The sequence below is a fragment of the Lipotes vexillifer genome, unplaced genomic scaffold, assembly GCF_000442215.2.
Source record: "Lipotes vexillifer unplaced genomic scaffold, Lipotes_vexillifer_v1.1 scaffold71, whole genome shotgun sequence".
NCBI lineage: Eukaryota > Metazoa > Chordata > Mammalia > Artiodactyla > Lipotidae > Lipotes > Lipotes vexillifer.
Window position 1 is genome coordinate 8,505,790 of NW_006793703.1, and position 21,793 is coordinate 8,527,582.

Consider the following 21,793-nt stretch of genomic DNA (forward strand, 5'->3'; position numbering starts at 1 on the left):
TGACGGGTGGCCTGAGGTGAGTGGGGTTTGGGTGGAACCACCTGAGCGCCCTTCTCTCTGCCAGTTTTCCTTGTTCCTGCACCGTGAGTGAGGCGGCCCTGTCAGCCTTAGTCTGATAGCAAGGCTCTGAGTGTGGCAAGACAAGCTTTGAGAAGGAGAATGCTTGAGAAAAGCATGATAATCTGTATTATAGAATATCACGAGGCTTTTATAAAGAACAGCGTTAAATCTATTTTTCTTCTACCCAGAAGAATGTCCTAGATATATCTGAAGTGAAAATTTCAAATTGCTGTAATATGGAGGACAAAACCCCACCTTTGTATGGATGAAGATACTAACAATAGTAGTACTAGTAATTTTAGTAGTAGTGACAATATAGTACTTACCAGGTTGCAGGCATCATTATAAGCGCTTTACGTACATTATTTAATCCTGACAGTAAACCTATGAGGTATGTACTATCACTATCCCAATTTTAAAAATGCGCCAGACCAAAAAACAAACAAAACAAAAAACCTGATGGCCAGAGAACTTGTTACTTGCTTAAGTCACATAGGTGGCAAGTGGGTCCTTCATTCAAACCCAGGAAATCTAGCACTGGAGTCCATGTTCTTAAGTACCAGAAATACATAAGCCTGTTACTAGGATTTTATATAAACAGAAAACTATGGAGGCCACATTTCAACAAGCTAACACTGACTGCATAGGAAAGGAAGAGGTGAACAGTATTCTTTCTCTTTATGTAAGTCTGCACAACAATCCTTTGAATTGTTGCATGTATTTCTATTACAATTAAAAATAGCACAGGTAATATAAATTCAATCAAGTAAACACATTAAATGATTGAATATATAAATGATTGGATTCATCAACTGATCCTATCTCACTCATTCTAAAACGTCTTCATCTCCCAGGTTGTGCATTTGTCCACCAATAAATGTGAATTCCTCCTCTGTGGAGGTTCCCTGAACTTTGTAGCTGGTTCTGTCCCCACTTTAACCAGCTATCAACGACTCCCACACTTGATTTTTCAACCAAATGCTTCTTCTTTGTTCCTGAATCCCTGTTTGCCCTTCTAGCTTGGTGAGCGCAGATGGACAGAGCCTGGGGTAATCTCTTATTTCTCCCCTTAAGTTCTTCATCCTTGGTTCTCCTTCTGTGGATCCTGCTTTCTCTCCCCAGGCCCGCTAACTAATGGAACCCAAGGCACTTCGGGAGTAGAAGGCACCTCAGGCATGACCTGTAACTCAAGGAGAGAGCTTTACAGATCCCTTACCCCTTCCACAAAGAGGCCCCATGGTACCTAAGCGGGGTCTCCCTTTAAGAGATGTATCTAGAAGGCAAGAAGGGTAGCGGGCCTGCCTTGGATATTGCCACATCCTGCACTGTAGCTTGATTTGAAATCCCCAAAGTAGAGTAAGTATCTGAGGTCAGGGGACGTGATTTATATATCTGGATTCCCCACAAGAATGAAGAGGTGCTCCATGGATGGACGACCGAATCATGGATGTGGATGTACGGGCAAACCTGGGATCAATTCTTCAGCATATAGCTACTCAGGCCTTGAAAAATGATCCATATCACAGACACCCAATCCTATAGGTCTTCTCGTCTTCATGCCTTTTTTTCCACGAACGCTTTGTTTACTTTTCCTTATATGTCCAGTATCTTTTCCAGTGTCCACCATCTTCTGTTAATTGTAGCCAGAATTGGGGTGGGTTCATACCAGCCCAATCTTATTTATTTTTCACTTAAAATGGTTTAATTCATACATTTAAAAGAATATGTAATGCACGTGGAAGAATTTGGATGGTAAAATAATAAAACGATTTAAAAATTAAACAAACTTCCATACACCAATCACCCAGATTAAAAAACAGACCGTTACTAACATCTTTGAAGGCCCTCTTGTGGCCCTCCAGAATCAGTTCCTCCCCCATCCCCATAAAAATAGGCATGATTCAGAACTTTGCTTTTTCTATTCCTCTAGTTTCATCTTAACGCGCTCCCTTCTTAATTCCTAAGTTCCCCCTGGGCTCTCTGTCTTTCTCTCACTCATATTTGCTCACTTTTCTCACTAGGTAAATCCCAGGAAAATAGCATAATGTAGGATTATGAGCGCATGAGTGAGACCTGAGTTAAAAAAAACAAAAAAAAATCCACGTGTTGCCTCTTCCTAGCTGTTGATCATCCGGCTTCAGAGGGTGTCCTATCAAATGGACAATGTGGGAGAGGGCCGGCCTTGACTCCGAGGAGCTGTCAGGACTAAGTTCCGGTGTGGGATCCCCCTCCCTCCTTTCCTCTCCAGGCCCTCACCAGGCCAGACTTTCCTCCCCAAGCCCAGAGGCAGTCTGCAAAGAGCATGTCGGTGACGTCAGAGGAGTGGAGAGGGGGCTGGGGTGGGGGGAAGCAGCAGAGGGAGGGGTGAGAGGAGGGAAGACAGCGGAAAAGCTCGCGTGCGTTGGCAGGGAATTCTCCAGGCCCGCTGGCACGGAGGTCTGGGTGGGTTGGAGGTACACAGACCATCGGCTCCTCTTAGACACACACACACATCCCCTAGTCTCGGTGGGGGCAATGCAAGTGGGCGAGGGATCTCAGTCCCAGAGAGTGTTTGCAAAGATCAAAGGGCAGTAGGACAGAAGTGATGCTCTATCACCAGCTCCCCGTGTGACCCTGAGCAAGCCCTGCCACCTCCCCGGGCTACGGCTGTCTCACCCGATAAAGCCGCGAATTAGATGCTGTTTCTCTAGGCCATGTTTGTGCGTAACTCGACAACACAAAGCAATTAAACAAACATCAGATGTTAGAACCCCCAGAGGAGGAGCAATGCGGCAGGAGACACGCAGAGCCAGAGAACACAGAACAATCTCTCACAGGAAGGCGGACACAACAGCGAGGTATTGTGCCCCCATCTGGGAACCGGCAACCCTGCCGCTCGCCGGGGCCCGCAGGTCCTCCGGCGCCCCCCTCGCGCCCCCTCGGCCTCCGGCACCGCCCTCTCCCTACCCGAGCTCAGCCCACGGCCACCCGCCCCTGGTCCAGCCTGCGGGGCATTCGGAGAGGGCCACTCACCAGGTCGCCCTGCAACTTCCAAGGCGGAGGCGGCAGCTGGAAGAAGGAGGGCTGGGGGCAGAGGGAGACGCAGGGCTCTGCGGGGAAGGGGCGTCCCAGCAAGCGGCGCTGGGCGAGCGAGCTGGGCGGAGACGAAGCGGGGGAGGGGGTGGGGTTCCGGACTAGTCTCCTCCTCCCCGCTTCCTCCTGGGCGGGACCGCGACCCCGAGGGGCGGCGCTTGGCAGGGGACAGCACTTCTTTGTGTCGCCGGCCCTGTCGGCTCGGCATTGCGGTGGCCCCCATTCTGGCAGTGGGGACGGCCGTCTAATTAAAGACAAAACTTCTCTGACTAGTCATTAGTAAAGGAAATGGCTGAACAAACCATAGGACACAGTCTACAGGGTATTATTCAATTCTCATGAAGAGGTTAGATCTCCATTTCGTTGGAGGAATGTACTTGACATATTGCCTAGGGGAAAATAAAAATTGCAGAAATTGTTGAATATGCTTTCATTTTTATAATAAAAAGCATCCCTCCATGTATTTGTATTATGGTGGGTGAAAGGATAGCTACATCTCTACCTGCTAATATTTGTTTAATTTGAGGAATAGCGCAGGGCAAACTTTTATGTAGCGCTGCATTATTTGCACTCTTATTTGTGTTGTTTTGTAAATTAAAAATAAGAATATATTATATTTCAAGCAAACAGTAGGTGGCTAAAATGGAATCTTCTGTGTACTTTTCAAATCCTCTTTCTTTCCTAAAGTCCTTTCTGATGACCAGTTGATAGTTGCTCCTCCCTTCTCTGAATTGCAAGTTCCTACTTTGTGTGGTGACTTCACCTAGCTCAGGTGCTACGGTAGTATAATGTAGGATCATGGTTAGGAACTCAGACTGTCACCAGATAACCTGGATTCAGATCTTAGTGCTATACTTTACGGGCTGAGTGACTTTGCACAAGTTACTTAATTCCTCTGTTCCTCGGCTTAAGCCTGGTGAGTGAATACTAAGTTCTTAGATCAATGTCTGGCATATACAGTAAGACTGTATGACTGCTTGTGAAATAAAATAAATATTCCGGTCATCCTAAGATTTAATAAATACGTTTCAAGAAAATGCATACTTTTTCATCTTGACTAGGATTTTGGTCCAAACCCAAGTCATATTTCCTTTCTCCATCTCCCTTCAATCCTCTTTCCCCAAATTGAATCATATGAACAATAATTCAGTAGGAGCATGTGGGCAGGTGAGCTCACTGGCAGGGTTTACATAGAGGAAATGCCAGGAACAGAAATCAACAGGACCTGAATTCAGGATCCTGCTCGGTGAAGGAGTGATGGTGAGGCTGTCTTTTTTATCTTCTCCAGGGGTCAGGGTCCTCTTCTAAACAAAGAGGGCTGGTGACTTGCTTGCTAAGACGCTTTTGGGTCTGAAATGCCAAGACTAAGTAGCACCAAGGTAAAACCTGAAAGACTGTTTCATGAAAAATTTAAAATTCAAAACAAAAATGCATATACTGCATACATAAAAATGAATAATAGGACAAAAATATACATGGGAGGGATACAACCTAACTTACCTCTCAGGATGGTGGCATGAGACTTGGTGGGGAAAAGGTTTGAAATGTCAGATTTTGTTTCTTAAAAAGGAGACACACACACAGAGGGAGAAAGGGGGAGTGACGTGGATAGAGAAAGAGGGAGCTGAAGGAAAGGTGATAAATGTCAACACCTGATAAATCTGTTATATTATTTTCTGTACTTATGTGTAGTAGCTTTGACAGATTTTATTATGAAAAATGTTTAGAAAGGGCAAGAATGCATTAGACTTTTGATGGCTACCTTCCTGAAGGAGAAGAAATACAGAACTAAAGAAATAAAAGCCGGAGTGGTGGGAAAAAAGCAGAGCCAGAAACAGACATGGAGAAACCGCAGGGGATCCCCTTTGAAAGACTCCTGCCTCCTTAGGCCCAACTGGTCTCAGACCAAAAACCCGACCGCTTTCTCAGTCCCACTGGGCCCACTCCCCTGGGACCCTGGCCGCGTCCCTCCCTCTCCCAGCCCGGCCGCAGGGAACTCGGTTAGTGCTCCGTGGCCGGCTCTGGTCCCAGAAACCATCTTTGTACAAGACTCACCCGTAGTCCAGCAATATCCACACCCGCTACTTCAAAGGGGGAAGGGACTCCTCTGCAGAGACGTGACAAGGAGAAGGGGCACACAGCCGGGGATTTGAAAATTGGTGGAGGTGGTGCTTGGACGCTGCGGGTAGAAGTGAGCTGCCGCGGGGGGTGGGGGAGGGAGAAGGCGGCCGTCCCGGGAGCTGATTGGCTGACGCAGCGGTGGGGGCGGAGCCTGGCCGGCAGCCCCCAAACCGCAGAGGCCCCGCTTTGTGTCAGTTTCTGCGCGCAGATGCCCCCAGCAAATGCAGGACGGAGAACCCGCGCCCCCGCCTTGGCAGTGCTGCAGGGCAGTTTGCGGAAAAAGAAATCCGCGAGACTACCAGCAAACGAGTTGGTGGATAGTGATAGTTCTTTATATAAAATAATACAACTATTTCCAAGGGTGTGTTAAATCTATATATATTTGCCAGCAGTTTGGCTATATTTATTTATTTTTATCACAGCTATTAAAGGTGTTTTTAAATTATTTTTTTTACATCTTTATTGGAGTATAATTGCTTTACAATGGCGTGTTAGTTTCTGCTTTATAACAAAGTGAATCAGTTATACATGTACATACGTTCCCACATCTCTTCCCTCTTGCGTCTCCCTCCCTCCCACCCTCCCTATCCCACCCCTCTAGGGGGTCACAAAGCACCAAGCTGATCTCCCTGTGCTATGCGGCTGCTTCCCCCTAGCTATCTATTTTACGTTTGGTAGTGTATATATGTCCATGCCACTCTTTCACTTTGTCACAGCTTACCCTTCCCCCTCCCCATATCCTCAAGTCCATTCTCCAGTAGTTCTGTGTCTTTATTCCTGTCTTACTATATTTATATTTTTAATAAACATTTAACGTGGTAGTAAAACGGAGATTTTGCATTTTTGTACAAATAAATTTAAAAATATTTTTATATGCTTATATAAACACAAATTTTATGGAAGACATACATCACACTATAAGAATCGGACGGTAAAGAGAAGATTATTTGTATTTTTTCTTCATACACCTCATTAACGTTTCAACGGTAATATATATTATTTTGTGATAAAAATAGATAAATTTAATCAACTAAATAGATAAAATATCCTTGCTCAAGCAGCCGGTAGTGACCCTTCTATAAAAATGATTTCTCCCTGTGTATGGGTTTCCTGAATTTCGTTCCTAGTCCTCACTCATTTTAATCAAGGAAGAGTGGGATGCAACACTTGACTTTTGAGCCAGGATCTGGCTTTATGCCTGACCACGTGTTGTCTTGAATCAGGTGTCTGCTCATCTAGCTTGGTGAGCTCAACATTAGAAACCAGGGTGAAAACCACAGCCCCTTTTTATGGCTGGCCCCAAAGGCCTACAAGATCTGTGGGGCCTCTGTATTCTGTCCTGTTTCCTCACCCCTCACCCATCACCACCCTGGTCCCTATACACTGGGTACCTAAGGAGAAGATGTCCCCAGACCAAACTATCCTCAGGAAGAGACAATTTTAAAGCTTTCTCCCCTAGCACAAAACAGTGTCCAGGCTGGACCTTCCACAGGAATGTGGATTCAAGGTAAAGTGGATAGAGTACCACACCTTGCACTACGTCAGGGCTTCATTACAACTCCCCAAACTAGAGTAAAGCACAAGCCAAGAACTCTTTCATTCTTTTCCAGATTCTCCACTTCATGTGGCCGTAAACAGGTGCTCCATGATGTCCAACTGATGGTTGAATGGACAGGACAGATGATTGTGGGGTGAGGAAAGCAATCCTAGGATCACTCCTCTATGAAACAAATAGGACTGTGACATAGAAAACTGACCAAATTACAAATTTTTTGTATTGTAAGTTTTCTCCTCATCTTCGTGCTCTTTTAATTTTCTCCCTTAAGCCTTTTGTTTTCTGTGTCTCCCAAAATTTCAACTGGTTCTATCCTCTCTTTCTCTGTTTCAGACTCTACCTTACTAGCTCAAGTATAAGTATAAATACTGTATCCTTTCTTTTTTTTTTTTTTTTTTTTTTTTTTTGACGCGGGCCTCTCACTGTCACGGCCTCTCCCGTTGCGGAGCACAGGCTCCAGACGCGCAGGCTCAGCGGCCATGGCTCTACGGGCCCAGCCGCTCCGCGGCATGTGGGATCTTCCCGGACCGGGTCACGAACCCGCGTCCCCTGCATCGGCAGGCGGACCCTCAACCACTGCGCCACCAGGGAAGCCCCCTGTATCCTTTCTTATTTCTACTTCCCCTAGAGGTTCTGTTTTACTTTCCAGTTTCTGCCCTGAGTAATAGAGACTGCCATGAAATCCTGAAAGCACTGAAATAACTTTTGAGATATTAAGTTCTGTAGATACTCAGCAACATAGGAATGAATGAAGAGGTTATTAACAGTCCATACTACAAAATGTCACGCAGTTTTTAAAAAGATGAGCTCAAGTCAAACCTGGAGGAGTGCTCTCAACATATATTTTTAGTGAAAACTTAATGATCCTACTTTTGTATGTTTCTGTTTATCTAACAGGAAAAATAAGGATATATTTGGCTACCTCAGGAAGTGGGAAGGGTTGACCAGTAATTTTTTCTTTAGATATTTTTGTATTTTTAAAATGTTACAAAAATTATTTTGAAATAAAAAATAAGACTATTCAGTAATACCACTCTTAAGTATATATCCAACAGAAATGCATACACACGTCACCAAAAGACATGTACTAGAATGTTCAAAGCAGCACCATCCTTAATAGTCTGGAAGTGACCCAAAAGCTACCCTCACTGCTTTCTCATCCCTAGTGCCACCGCGGCACTACCTTCTTTAAACTACTTTTTATTTTTTGGCTGCGCCGAGGCATGTGGGATCTTAGTTCCCCCACCAGGGATGGAAGCTGCGTCCCCTGCATTGGAAGCACAGAGTCTTAACCACTGGACTGCCAGGGAAGTCCCCTACTTTCTATTATAAGAGTCTTAAATGTTACTTTCAGACCCACAAATATTGAGAATTTATTATCAAAATGTCTGCTTTAACAGAAATTCTAAAGGATAGATCTCAAGAAGAAATAAAATAATCTTAGATAAATAATCTGAGATGTAAGACAAAATGGTGAGAGACTTCCAATTCTGTCATTGAGAAAATACCTTGTTTAGAACAATGCTTCCACTAAAAACAGCAATAAAAGTTGGATAAAATGTAGGTAACAAGGGAAGACTTTGAAGAGCAAACAATATAAGCAGGATGAGAGAAGCTACAATCCTGAGGGAAGGAAAACACAGGACGTGAACTGCACATTCACTGTGGCTTCTTCTTTTAGGGCATTTTCCAGTTCACAATGCAGGATAACTGAGGCCAAGCAGGAAGTGTTACTGGTTCAAGATTACCAAACCAGTTAAAACTCAAAGGAGTGAAATTTCAGACAAGAAGAAAGCTCAGAGAAGTGAATCTAAAAATCTATGTACAAATTCCCCTTAAGTCACTGGCTGACTCCTAAGCTATGCATGCACAGGGAGAGACCCAAAAAACTTGCAGAAAATAATGGCTAAAATGCCAATCAATTGAGCAGTCATTTCAGTAGCTGTACTATTATGGAAATATGGAGGTCAAGTCCCACCAAAGTAACTGATTTTTATCAACACTATCTTCTTTCAGCTGAGACGTGAGAAAAACCATGGCATATGAATAAATATCCAAGGTCTATGCTCTTGGATAAAGGAAAAACCTGAAAGGGACCAGTTCTAAGAAAGCTTAAAGCTAATCTCTGATAGTATTAAAGTAATCTGCTGGTACTTTATCTGTCCCCCACGCCAGAAAAATCCGCTTTGATAAACAGCAACATCAACCAGAACTTTCTGATTTTTCATTCATGATGTCCTGCATCCAATCAAAAATTTAGAAGGACGCTAAAAATAAGGATGAATTATCAAGAACTCAAGAGAAACAACAAAAAATAGAAACAGACAAGTGGTTCAGACATTTGAGTTCTTAGACAGGGACTGACTTTAAAATAACTGTGATTAATGTGTTCAGAAATAACAGAAACAGGCTGGAGAATTCCAGTATAGAATTAAAACATAAAATATTAAAATAGAAATTTTAGAAATAAAACATAATCATTGAAATCAGGAATTCAATAGTTGGTTGTAATACCATATTAGACACAAATGACCAAAGAATTGATGAACTGCAACAAGAATCAGTAGGAAGTATCTAAAAAAAAAAATAACACACAGAGGAAAGAAAGGATGCATAAGGAGACGAAAGAATACAGTAAAACTATAATAGGAATTATGAGACATAGTAAAAAGTCTTGACATATGTGTAATTAGACTCCCAGAAGAAGAGGAGAGACAGTGAAACAGAAGCAATATGCTAATAATTAATAATTGAAAGTTCTCAAGAGACGAAAAACATCAAAACTCAAATTAAAAAAAAACCCTTGGGCTTCGCTGGTGGCACAGTGATCGAGAGTCCGCCTGCCTATGCAGGGGACACGGGTTCGTGCCCCGGTCCGGGAAGATCCCACATGCCACGGAGCGGCTGGGCCCATGAGCCATGGCTGCTGAGCCTGCGCATCCAGAGCCTGTGCTCCACAACGGGAGAGGCCACAGCAGTGAGAGGCCCGCGTACCGCAAAAAAAAACCAAAACCAAACAAAACAAAAAACCCCTCCTCATTCCCTAAGCAGAATAAATACAAAGAAAACTACACCTAGGCACATTATAGTCAAATGCTAAGAAACAAATTCAGAGTGGAAATCTGAAAGTCAGCGAGAAATAAAGGACACTTTCCATTTAGAGGAACAATAATACATCTGGCTTTTCAAAAGAAAATGATAGAAACCAGAACATAGTGGTATTGGTTTAAAAAAAAAAAAAAAGAAGACGACAATCTGCCAATCTAAAACTCTATGCACAACAAAAATATCCCTCAAAAAATGAAGGCAAAATAAAGACAATTTTAGATAAACAAAAGCTGAGAGAATTTGCTAGCATTACAGTATAAAAAGCAGTATTTCAAAATTAAGAAAAATGATCCCAGATGGGAGTACATAACTATAGGAAGGAATTGAGAATACTGGAAAGAGTAGATACCTGGGCAAATAGCAATATTGATATTTAAATAAACAAATACGTCTTGTGGGATATAAAAGCATAATAAACATACAATAACAAGAGCACAGCTGCAAGATGGGGGTTAATGAAGATAAATGGTTTTAAATGTATTGCATTGTTTGAGCCTTACCCATACCCTGACACCAAAGTCAGACAAGGAGACTATAAGGAAGGAAATTAGAGACCGACATCCCTGATGAATATAGATGCAAAAATCCTCAACAAAATATTACCAAAGTGAATTCAACAGCACATAAAAAAAATCATACACCATGATCAGGTGGGATTTATTCCAGGGATGCAAGGATGGTTCAACATCTGCAAATCAATAAATGTGCTACCACATTAACAAAATGAAGGATAAAATCATCTCAGCAGATGCAGAAAAAGCATTTGACAAAATACAGCTCCCTTCCATGACAAAAAAATTATCAACAGATTGGATATAGAAGGAATGTACCTCAACATAATAAAGGCCACATATGGCAAGACTACAGTTAACATCACACTCAAGAGTGAAGGCTGAAAGCTTCTCCTCTAGGATCAGGGACAAGACAAGGGGTCCCCCTTTCACTTTTTTTCAACATAGTACTGGAAGTTCTAGCCAGAGCAATGAGGCAAGAAAAAAAAATACCACCCAAAATGGAAAGAAAGAAGTTAAATTGCCTTTGTTTGCAGATATCTCTGTTTGCAGATGACTAACTTCTTTTATTAAGCTTTTCTATATATACATTTGCAGAGACAATTCAACATTATTACTTCTTCCAATACATGAACAGAATATCTTTTAATTTGTGTCTTCAGTTACTTTTATCAATGTTTTATAGTTTTCAGTGTACAGGTCTTTTACCTTCTTGGTTAAATTGGTTCCTAAGTATTTATTGTTTTTGATGCTATTGTAAATGGGATTCTTGTTTTAAATTTCCCTTTCAGGAAATTGCTAAATTGCTGTTAGTGTATAGAAACACAAATGACTTTTGTAAGGTGACTTTATATCCTGTAACGATACATTCAACTGATCTCTGACAAATGTGCAAAGCACACACAATGGGGAAAGGATAGTGTCTTCAATAAATGGTGTTGGAATAACTGGATATCCACATGCAGAATAACGAAAATGAATTCTTCCCTCATACCATATACAAAAAACAATTCAAAATGCATTAAATACTTAAACATAAGATCTGAAACTGTAAAGCTACTAGAAGAAAACATTGGAAAAAAGCTTAACACTGGTCTGGGAAATAAATTTTTGGATGTGACCCCAAAAACACATGCAATAAAAGCAAAAATAAACAAGTGGGGCTATATCAAACTAAAGTGTCTGCACAGGGAAGGAAACAGCAGAGTAAAGGGACAACCCACAGAATGGGAGAAAATATTTACAAACCATATATCCAATAAGGAGTTAATAATATCCAAAATATATGAGGAACTCAAACAACTCAACAGCAAGAAAACAAATAATCCAATTAAAAATAAGCAAAGGACCTGAATAGACATTTCACAAAAGAAGATATACAAATGGCCAACAGGTATATGGGAAAGTACTCAAATCCACTAATCATCATGGAGATGCAAATCTAAACCACAAGATATCACTTCACATCTGTTAGAAGGGCTAATATCAAAAAGAGAAAAAATAGCAAGTGTTGGTGAGGATGTGGAGAAAAGGAAACCCTTGCGTACTGTTGATGTGAATATAATTGGTACAGTCATTATAGAAAACAGTATAGAGATTCATCAAAAAATTAAAATTAGAACTACCATATTATCTAACAATCCTAGTTCTGGGTATATATTCAAAGGACATGAAATCAGTAACTGGAAATAATATCTGCACTGCCATGTTCATTGCAGCATTATTCACAGTAGCCAAGATATGGAAACAACCTAAGTGACTAACAAATGGATTAATGAATAAAGAAATTGTGGCATATATACACAATGGAATTTATTTAGCCGTTAAAAAGAAGGAAATCCTGCCATTTGTGACAACATGGATGAACCTCGAGGCATTATGCTAAGTTTTGAAATAATTCAGAAAGAGAAAGACAAATACTGTACAACTTCACTTATATGTGGAATCTAAAAAAGTTGAACTTATAGAAGCAGAGAGTAGCATGGTCATTACTAGGAGTTGGGGAGAGGTTGGAAATGGGGAAATATTGAGCAAAGGTTGCAAAGTTTCAGATATGCAGGCTGAATAAGTTCTGGAGCGCTAATGTATAGCACAATGACTGTCGTTAACAATATTGTATTATATACTCGAAATTTGCTAAGATAGTATATCTCAATTGTTCTCACCAAAAAACGGTAAACTATGCAAGGTGATCAATATGTTAATTGGCTTGATTGTGGTAATCATTTCACAATGTATACATATATCTAAACATCACATTGTACACCTTAGATATAAGCAAGTTTTATTTCTCAATTATACTTCAATAAATGTTATGAGTTAAGTGTGCTATACTACTAGAATTACTGCTAAAACATTTGACCTAAAACATTAGAACATGTAACTTCCAAATAAGAGAAGGAGTAAAATGGGAAATAAAAGAGAAAAAAGAAAGAGTGGTTAGGAATGAAAGAGACAGATAAAGCAGAAAAAATTAAAAGCAAATATAAGATGGTAAAAATAAATCCAATTGTATTACTAATCACAGTAAATATAACTGGATTAAATTATTCAATGATGTTATAAATTGTCTAACAAAAATTTTAAAAACCTAGGATTTAAAGAAATACACATAAGTTTATGACATATATGCTTTTTTATGTACTGGTATCTCATTGTGGTTTTTATTTCTTTATTTTTAAAATTTTTAGTTTACATTGGACTACAGTTGATTTATACAGTGTTGTGTTAGTTTCAGGTGTACAGCAAAGTGATTCAGTTATACATATACATATACCTATTCTTTTTCAAATTATTTTCCCACTTAGGTTATTACAGAATATTGAGCAGAGTTTCCTGTGCTATACAGTAGGTCCTTGTTGCTTATCTATTTAAAATACAGTAGTGTGTATATGTCAATTCCAAACTCCCAATCTATCCCTCCCCACAACCTTTCCCCATAAATTTGTTTTCTGTGAGTCTGTTCTGTTTTGTAAATATTTTCATTTGTATCTTTTTTCTTAGATTCCACGTATAAGCAATATCACAAGATATCTGTCTTTTTGTCTGACCTACTTCACTTAGTATGATAATCTCCATGTCCATCCATGTTGCTGCAAATGGCATTATTTCATTCTTTTTAATGGCTGAGTAATATTCAATTGTATATGTGTACTACATCTTCTCCATCCATTCATCTGTCAATGGACATTTAGGCTGTTTCCATGTCTTGGCTATTGTGAACAGTGCTGCAATGAACACTGGGGCGCATGTATCCTTTCAAACCATGGTTTTCTCTGTATATATGCCCAGGAGTGAGATTACTGGATCATATGGTACTCTAGTTTTAGTTTTTTAAGGAATTTCCATACTGTTCTCCATAGTGCCTATACCAATTTACATTCCCACCAACAGCGTAGAAGGGTTCTATTTTCTCCACACCCTCTCCAGCATTTATTGTTTGTAGACTTTTTAATGATGGCCATTCTGACTGGTGTGAGGTGATATCTCATTGTAGTTGTGATTTGCATTTCTCTAATAATCAGTGATGTTGAGCATCTTCATGTGCCTGTTGGCCATCTGTATGCCTTGTTTGGAGAAATGTCTATTTAGGTCTTCTGCCATTTTTTGATTGGGTTGTTTGTTTCTTGGTATTAAGCTGTGTGAACTGTTTGTAAATTTTGGAGATTAATCTCTTGTCGGTAGCAGCGTTTGCAAATATCTTCTCCCATTCTATGGACTGTCCTTTCATTTTGTTTATGGTTTCCTTTGCTGTGTAAAAGCTTTTGAGTTTTATTAGGTCCCATTTGCTTATTCTTGTTTTTATTTCCATTTCTCTAGGAGACAGATTGAAGAAGATCTGTGATTTATGTCAGAGAGTGTTCTGCCTACATTTTCCACTAAGAGTTTTATAGTATCTGCTCTTAAATTTAGGTCTTTAATCCATTTTGAGTTTTTGTGTATGGTCTTAGAGAATTTTCTAATTTCATTCTTTCACATTTAGCTGTCCAGTTTTCCCAGCACCATTTATTGAAGGGACTGTCTTTTTTTCCATTGTATAGTCTTCCTTCCTTTGTCATAGATTAATTGACCATAGATGCACGGGCTTATTTCTGGGCTTTCTATCCTGTTCCATTGATCTATATTTCTGTTTTTGTGAAAGTACCACGCTGTTTTGATGACTGTAGCTTTGTATTGTAGCCTGAAGTCAGGGAGCCTGATTCTTTCAGCTCTGTTTTTCTTTCTTAAGATTGCTTTGGCTGTTCAGGGTCGTTTGTGTTTCCATTCAAATTAAAAATTTTTTGTTCTAGTTCTGTGAAAAATGCCATTGGTAATTTGATAGGGATTGCATTGAATCTGTAGATTGCCTTGGGTAGTATAGTCATTTTGACAATATTGATTCTTCAAATCCAAGAACACGGTATATCTTTTCATCTGTTTGTGTTAGCTTCAATTTCTTTCGTCAGGGTCTTATAGTTTTTAGAGTACAGGTCTCTTGCAGGTTTCTTGTAGGTCTCTTGTAGGTTTATCCCTAGGTATTTTATTCTTTCTGATGAGATGGTAAATGGGATTGTTTCTTTAATTTCCCTTTCTAGTCTTTCATTGTTAGTGTATAGAAATGCAACAGATTTCTGTATATTAATTTTGTATCCTGCAACATTACCAAATTCATTGATGAGCTCTAGTAGTTTTCTGGTAGCATCTTTAGGATTCTCTAGGTATAGTATCATGTCATCTGCAAACAGTGACAGTTTTACCTCTTCTTTTCCAATCTGGATTCCTTTTATTTCTTTTTCTTCTCTGACTGCTGTGGCTAGGACTTCCAAAACTATGTTGAGTAAAAGTGGTGAGAGTGGACATCCTTGCCTGGTTTCTGACCTTAGAGGAAATGCTTTCAGCTTTTCACCACTGAGTATGATGTTGGCTGTAGGTTTGTCATATATGGACTTTATTATGTTGAGGTATGTTCCCTCTACGCCCACTTTCTGGAGAGTTTTCATCATAAATTGGTGTTGAATTTTGTCAAAAGCTTTTGGCAAATTCTATCAAACATTTAAAGAATAGTTAACACCTGTGCTTCTGAAACTCTTCCAAAAAATTGCAGAGGAAGGAACACTCCTAAACTCATTCTATGAGGCCACCATTACCTTGATACCAAAACCAGACAAAGGTGCCACAAAAAAAGAAAATTACAGGCCAATATCGCTGATGAACATAGATGTAAAAATCCTCAACAAAATACTAGCAGATCAAATCCAAGAATACATTAAAAGGATAATACACCATGATCAAGTGGGATTTATCCCAGGGATGCAATGATTTTTCAATATCCACAAATCAATCAGTGTGATACACCACCTTAACAAATTGAAGAATAAAAACCATATAATCATCTCAATAGATGCAGAAAAGCTTTTGACAAAATTCGACATATATATTTAAAACACAGATTTAGAAAGATTTAAAGTGAAAGGATGAAAGAATGATAAATGAGGTAAACACCAATCAAGAAACTCTTGATTTGATGATATATGAACACATTAAGAATTCAGAACAAAAGCATTAATATTTTATTTTATTTTAGCCATAATATTTTATATCCCTACATTATGATAAAATTTTCAATTTATTCCAATTCCCTAATAGCATTGCCTCAAAATATATAAAGTAAAAATAAACAGATCTACAATGAGAAAATTCACCATCGTAGTGGGGGATTTTAATGTATCTATTTTTGTACTGATAATTTAAACTGATAAAAATTGGTGAAGATATGGCAGCTCTGGATTTCATAATTAACACACTTGTTTTAAAGGTATATACAGGACATTATATAATTAGAGACTACACATTATTTTCAAGCACACAAAACTGACAATGTGCTAGGATATAAAGCTAGATTCAATAATCCAAAGGAACTGGTATCATAATTCTCTGACTTAATTATAAATTAGCTAGGCAACATTTACTAGAAGATAATAAGATATTCTTTATGGAGTGACTGGAAATTAAAATACACATTTCTTAAAATTTCATGGCTCAAACAAGAAACCATAATAGAAATGATAAATATTTAAAGTATGATAGCAAAATATTCATATCAAATCTTGTGAGATAAAGCTAAAGAGCAGTGACACAAATTTATAGCCTGAAGAGCTTACGTAAGAATGATACTAGCTCAAAATTAATGAGTTAAGCATATACCTTAAGAGCTTAGAAAAGAAATAACAGAAAAATTCCAATAAAGCAGAAAGAAGTAATAAAATATATAATAATGAAGAAAACAAACAGTTTGTGTGTGTGTGTGTGTGTGTGTGTGTGTGTGTGTGTGTGAAAGAGTTAACAAAGTAGTCCAAGTTCTGGCAAAATTAATCAAACCAAAAAGAGAAAGAAAATATACACACATTAGTAATGACAAGGGGGTCATAATAATAGAAAATATTTAAACGGAAAATGAGAGAATATTGTGAACAAGTTTGTTCCATTAATTTTGGTTAAATATCTTGGAAAATGCAATTTATGAAAACTGATTCCATAAGAAAACCTAAATAGTCCTATAATCTTTAAAATAATTGGACCAACAGGTTTAATATCCTCTGACAAACTAAACTCTAAACCCTGAGTGTTGTGCTGGTGATTTAAAGTAATATTTGACCAGATAATTCCAATCTTGCACAAATTCTTCCAGAGAATAGCAACAGTGAGAATACTACTCATCTTATTTTATGAAATGATACTAACAACAGATAAGGTTAGTACCATAAAGGATATTTACAGGCCAATCTTAATTCACATATATAAATACAAATATTTAATGCTTATCCTTATATCTATATCTAAAAGTTATTAAATATTTATCATAGAGAGTTTATTCCAGGAATGTAAAGTTGATTTAATATTACTTTGAATAAACTAAACTTCACCACATTAACACACTTAAAGAAAAAAATCATATGAGAAAATCAATAGCTATAGGAGAAGCATTCAATGAAACATTTACTCATAATAAAAGTGCTTACCAAAAGAAGAACTGAATTTTCTTATCATGGGACAAAGCATTTACAAAATAACCATCATGAATGCAATATTTAAAGTTGATATAGTGAAATCTTTTTCTTTATTATCTTAAGGATAAAACAAGACACCCCTCCCTACTTTTATTTAACATTACGCTGGGGTTCCTAGCCAATGCAGTAAGACAGGAAAAAGAAATTAAAAGTGTAAAGATTAGAAAGGAAGAAACAAAACTGTCATTATTTTCAGATGATATAACTGCCTTTTTAGCAAATCTGACTCTATAGGTAATTTAGAATTATTAATGGAGGTTATCAAGTTTGATATATAATCAATATATAAAAGACAATTGGATTTCTATACACCAGCAACAAACAATAAGCTACAAAATATAATTTTTATAAAAGAAAACATTTACAATAGCAATAAGAATATAATGTACTTAGAAATAAAGTCAACAGAAACGAGCAAAAGGAAAACAATGAAAGATACTATAAAACATTACAAAACATTAAAAAATATTAATGGTAAGCTAAATAAATGGCATTATATACCAAGTTCACAGATGGAAAAATTCACCTTGAAGAGAACATTCCTCCCAAAATCGATACATAGAATTAATTCAGTATCAATAAAAATTCCAGCAAGTTTGTTTCTTTGCCTGTTTGTTTCCTGTTTTGAAGAACTTGACCAGTTTATTTAAATATTTATATGGAAGATCAAAGGTCCAAGAATTGCTAAAAAAAACTCTTGAATTAGAATGAAGAGGTGGGAGAATCCTTCCTACCAGATTTAAAGACTTATTATAAAACTATAGTAGTTAAAAACAATTTTGTATTGATGTAGAGTTAGACAAATAGATAATCAGAGAGAGTAGGGAACTTAAAACAAATTCATGCACATATGAAAAACTTGATTCATGCAGATCACTGGTGCTAGGACAGTTGATCATTCACATGGGGAAAATAGTATAACAAGAAACTTCCAGGTGGATTAAGACATTGCCAAATACAAAAGTTTACAAACTTTTAGAGGAAAGTATAGTAAAAGTGAAATTAAAATTCAGAACTTAATTCATTGGCAGAGATAGGCAGACATATGGAGAAAGAAAAGCTAAGCACCAAAGTGAAAGCAGATATTTGCAGCATATATGGTTAAGTAGGGATTGATTAGCATCCAGATTATGTAAAGAAAGCATTCCAATAGACAATACAAAAAATACAAACAACCCAATCTGAAAATGAATGAAAGAGAGGAAGCAGAATTTCTCAGAGAGAAAGGAAAATAGCTCATCATTATATGAAAATATGGTCAGTTTCACTAGTTATCAGAGAAATGTTAATCAAAATCAAAACTGAATGCTATTTCATGCCTGCTCGACTGGCTAAAAATGAAGTTTGATAACACCAAATTGTGACAGGTATACGTAAAAACAGGAACTCTCATCTGTTGCTGGAGAGAGTGCAAACTGGCTCAACACTTTGGAAACAGTTTAGCAATAACCCAAGAAAGTTGAACAGACACAAATCTTAAAACCCAGTATTCTACACCTAGGTGTACACTCCAAGGAACCAGAGTGAATGGGTGCACGTGAACCACAAAGCAGGTACAAGATAGTAAGAGGACATTACTTGTTAATATCCCGGGTAGTAGGCAGCCTTTAAAATGGCCCCCAATAATCGCTGCCTCCAGATATTCATGGTCTTGTTTAACCCCCTTCCTTTGAGTGTGGACTGGAACTAGTGACTCACTTCTAATGAACAGAAGACGGCAAAAATGATGGGATGTCACTTTTGAGATTAAGTTACAAAAAGTCTCTGGCTTTTGTCTTTCTCTGTCTCTGGAAGCCTTCACTCTGGTGGAAGCAAGCTGCCATGCTGATCTTATACAGAGGCCCATGTGGCAAAGAAGTGAGGCCAACCAAAGCCAGTGAGGCCAAGAGGCCTGCCAACAGTCATGTGAGTGAGCCTGAAAGGGGTTCCCTCCACCCAGCCTTGACATGACTGTAGCCCTAGCCAATACCTTGCTTAGAGCCTGAGAAAGACACTGAGTCCGACTCCCAGCAAAGCTCCTCCTGGATTCTTGACCCACTGAAACTGTGAGATAATATGCTTTTTGTTTGTTTGTTTTGTTTTAAGCTGCTAAGTGTTGGGATAATTTGTTACACAGCAGTAGATAACTAATATAAACCCCAAAGGAGCAACAGCTAACAAATGTAGAATGAATGAATTATAGTAGACTCAAGCCATAAACAGTGAAAATGAAGGAATCATCAACTGGCGTGAACCTCAGAAACTTAAGAATACGTATGGTACAGTGCCATTAATACTAAAGTAAAAAATAGGGGAAGCCAACACATATATATATGTTTTTGGAATATACACACAAATGGTAAAATCATAAAGGAAAGCAGAGCCATGATTAATACAAAAAATCAGGAGAGATGTTATCTCTCAGGGAAGGGAGAGGGATGGGCATGACCTAGGATACAAAGGGGCTTCTAGGGCACTGCTATGTCCTATTTCTTGACCTAGGAGATGGGCAGGCACTCACCTTATTAGCGTATATACCTTTTATTAATAAATGAAAAAAAAATCAAACCAAAGAAAAAAAGAAAGCAAAGTACTGAAGTGAAGTCAGTTCACAAATAAATACTTTGGGGTACAGAAGGATGGATGGATGGATGGATGGTCAGCTAGCCATACGTTCTGTCCTTTATGTCTAGTTAGACCTGCACGTCCTCCAAGAAGTTTCCATGATTAACTGATTCGTAAATTTTTTTCTCCTATACGTAAGGCCTTCTCCCTCCATTTCAGGTTGAGCCAAGTCAGTGGCCAGCTCGGGTCTGTCTACCTGGGAACTGTTCAATCCAACCCTGACTGCCTCAGGCCAAAGGCACTGCATTCTGAAGAGTCCGCCCGACGCCCCGCACCCACTCTCCCGCACCTTGCCCCCTCACTCCCCCACCGCAGACACACTCAGAGCCTGAGGGCGCGTAGAGCACTTGGGGAGGAAAGCACTTTCACCTTGCGGGCTTTGCAGAAGCAAGCCACCCCCAAAGAATTCAAGAGCAAGTCCCTGGGAGGTGAAATGACATCGCCTCCACGGTTCCTTTCAGCTGAAATCTCGACGGCTCCCTGCGGAGCACAAAAAAGCACAAGAAAACAGGGGGTCCCGCGCCTCCAGACCAGCAAGGGTGAGCAACAACGAAGCAAGAAGGGAACAGAGATGGAGCTGCAGGGAGACACCAGACAAGGAGCCGAGAAATAAACAGCAAGCAATCCCCTGTGGCACTCACCTGCTGCCTCCCCTTGGGTACCGCAGAGGCCCCACGGAAGCCCTCACGCCTCCCGGACCCCACACAAACGCACGTCCCGGGCATCCGCATCGCCCACGTCGTCCGTCTCCCCGCCCGGCCACCCGCGCTCCGGACCGTGGCCAGGCCTCTCCTGTCCAGAACCCATCGCGGGCCCACACTCACCCTTGGCCCCGCTAATCCCTGCAGCGCGGGTTGGGGGCAGAGAACACCGGCTAGGAGGGGGCGGCGGCGGTTCCCAAGGGGCAGGAGCTCCTCTGGCGAAAAGGGACTGGGCGGCTGACTGAGGACTGGGACGTAGAGAGGACGGGGGTTGGGGGGGGTGGCTAAGAGGGGGGCGGTCCCGGGATCTGATTGGTGGCCGCGCTGGCGGGGGCGGAGCCTGGCCGGCCGCCCCGGTTGCAGAGGCCCCGCTTTGTGTCAGTTTTTGCACGAAGATGCAGCCTCAAATCCAGGATGCAGACCCCAGCCCCTGCGCTGGGAGTGCAGGAGGGCAATTTGTAGAAAAAGAAATCCGTCAGACTATGAACAAGTGAGCGGTTGAAAATAATAATATATTTTCATATAGTATAATGCACAATTATTTCCAAGGACGAGTTAAGTCTATGGGTCCTAGACATATTTTGAATTGAAAGAATGAAGTTGCCTCAAAATGGAGGGTATGGTTACATGCTTATATAAGAAGAAGACAATCTCGCGGTGCTTATATAGGGCGAAGGGCTAAGAATGAAGACGTTGGCTATTGATACTTATCTTCATAACCAGTGAATTTTTTAAAAATATCACATGTATTGTTTTATAAACCAAATAAAACAGGAACGTGTTAAAATTTTTTGCTGACCAACAAACAGGTGAGAGATATTGGGCATGAGGGAGAGACAGAAAGGTGTAGCTGTTGAAAGCCTGGACTCTGAAGCCACTGCCACATCTACTGACCAGCTGGGGAGTGCATTCCTTTCTATGGGTGCCCTAACAAAGGACCATGAGCTTGGTGCCTTGAAACATCACATTTGCTGTCTTGCAGCTCTGTGGGTCAGAAGTCCAGCGAGTGAGCAT

At 39.7% G+C, this 21,793-nt stretch overlaps 1 protein-coding gene across 1 annotated transcript in view; it reads right to left on the reverse strand.

The window, feature by feature from the left end:
* Positions 1 to 20,989, reverse strand: part of LOC103087685 (protein FAM115A) — a 43,861-nt gene extending 22,872 nt beyond the window's left edge. Inside the window, exon 1 of the mRNA XM_007466654.1 lies at positions 20,903 to 20,989. The gene's annotated coding sequence lies outside the window, so the exon portion shown is untranslated. The remainder of the gene's footprint in view (positions 1 to 20,902) is intronic.
* Between the last annotated feature and the right edge of the window lie 804 nt (positions 20,990 to 21,793).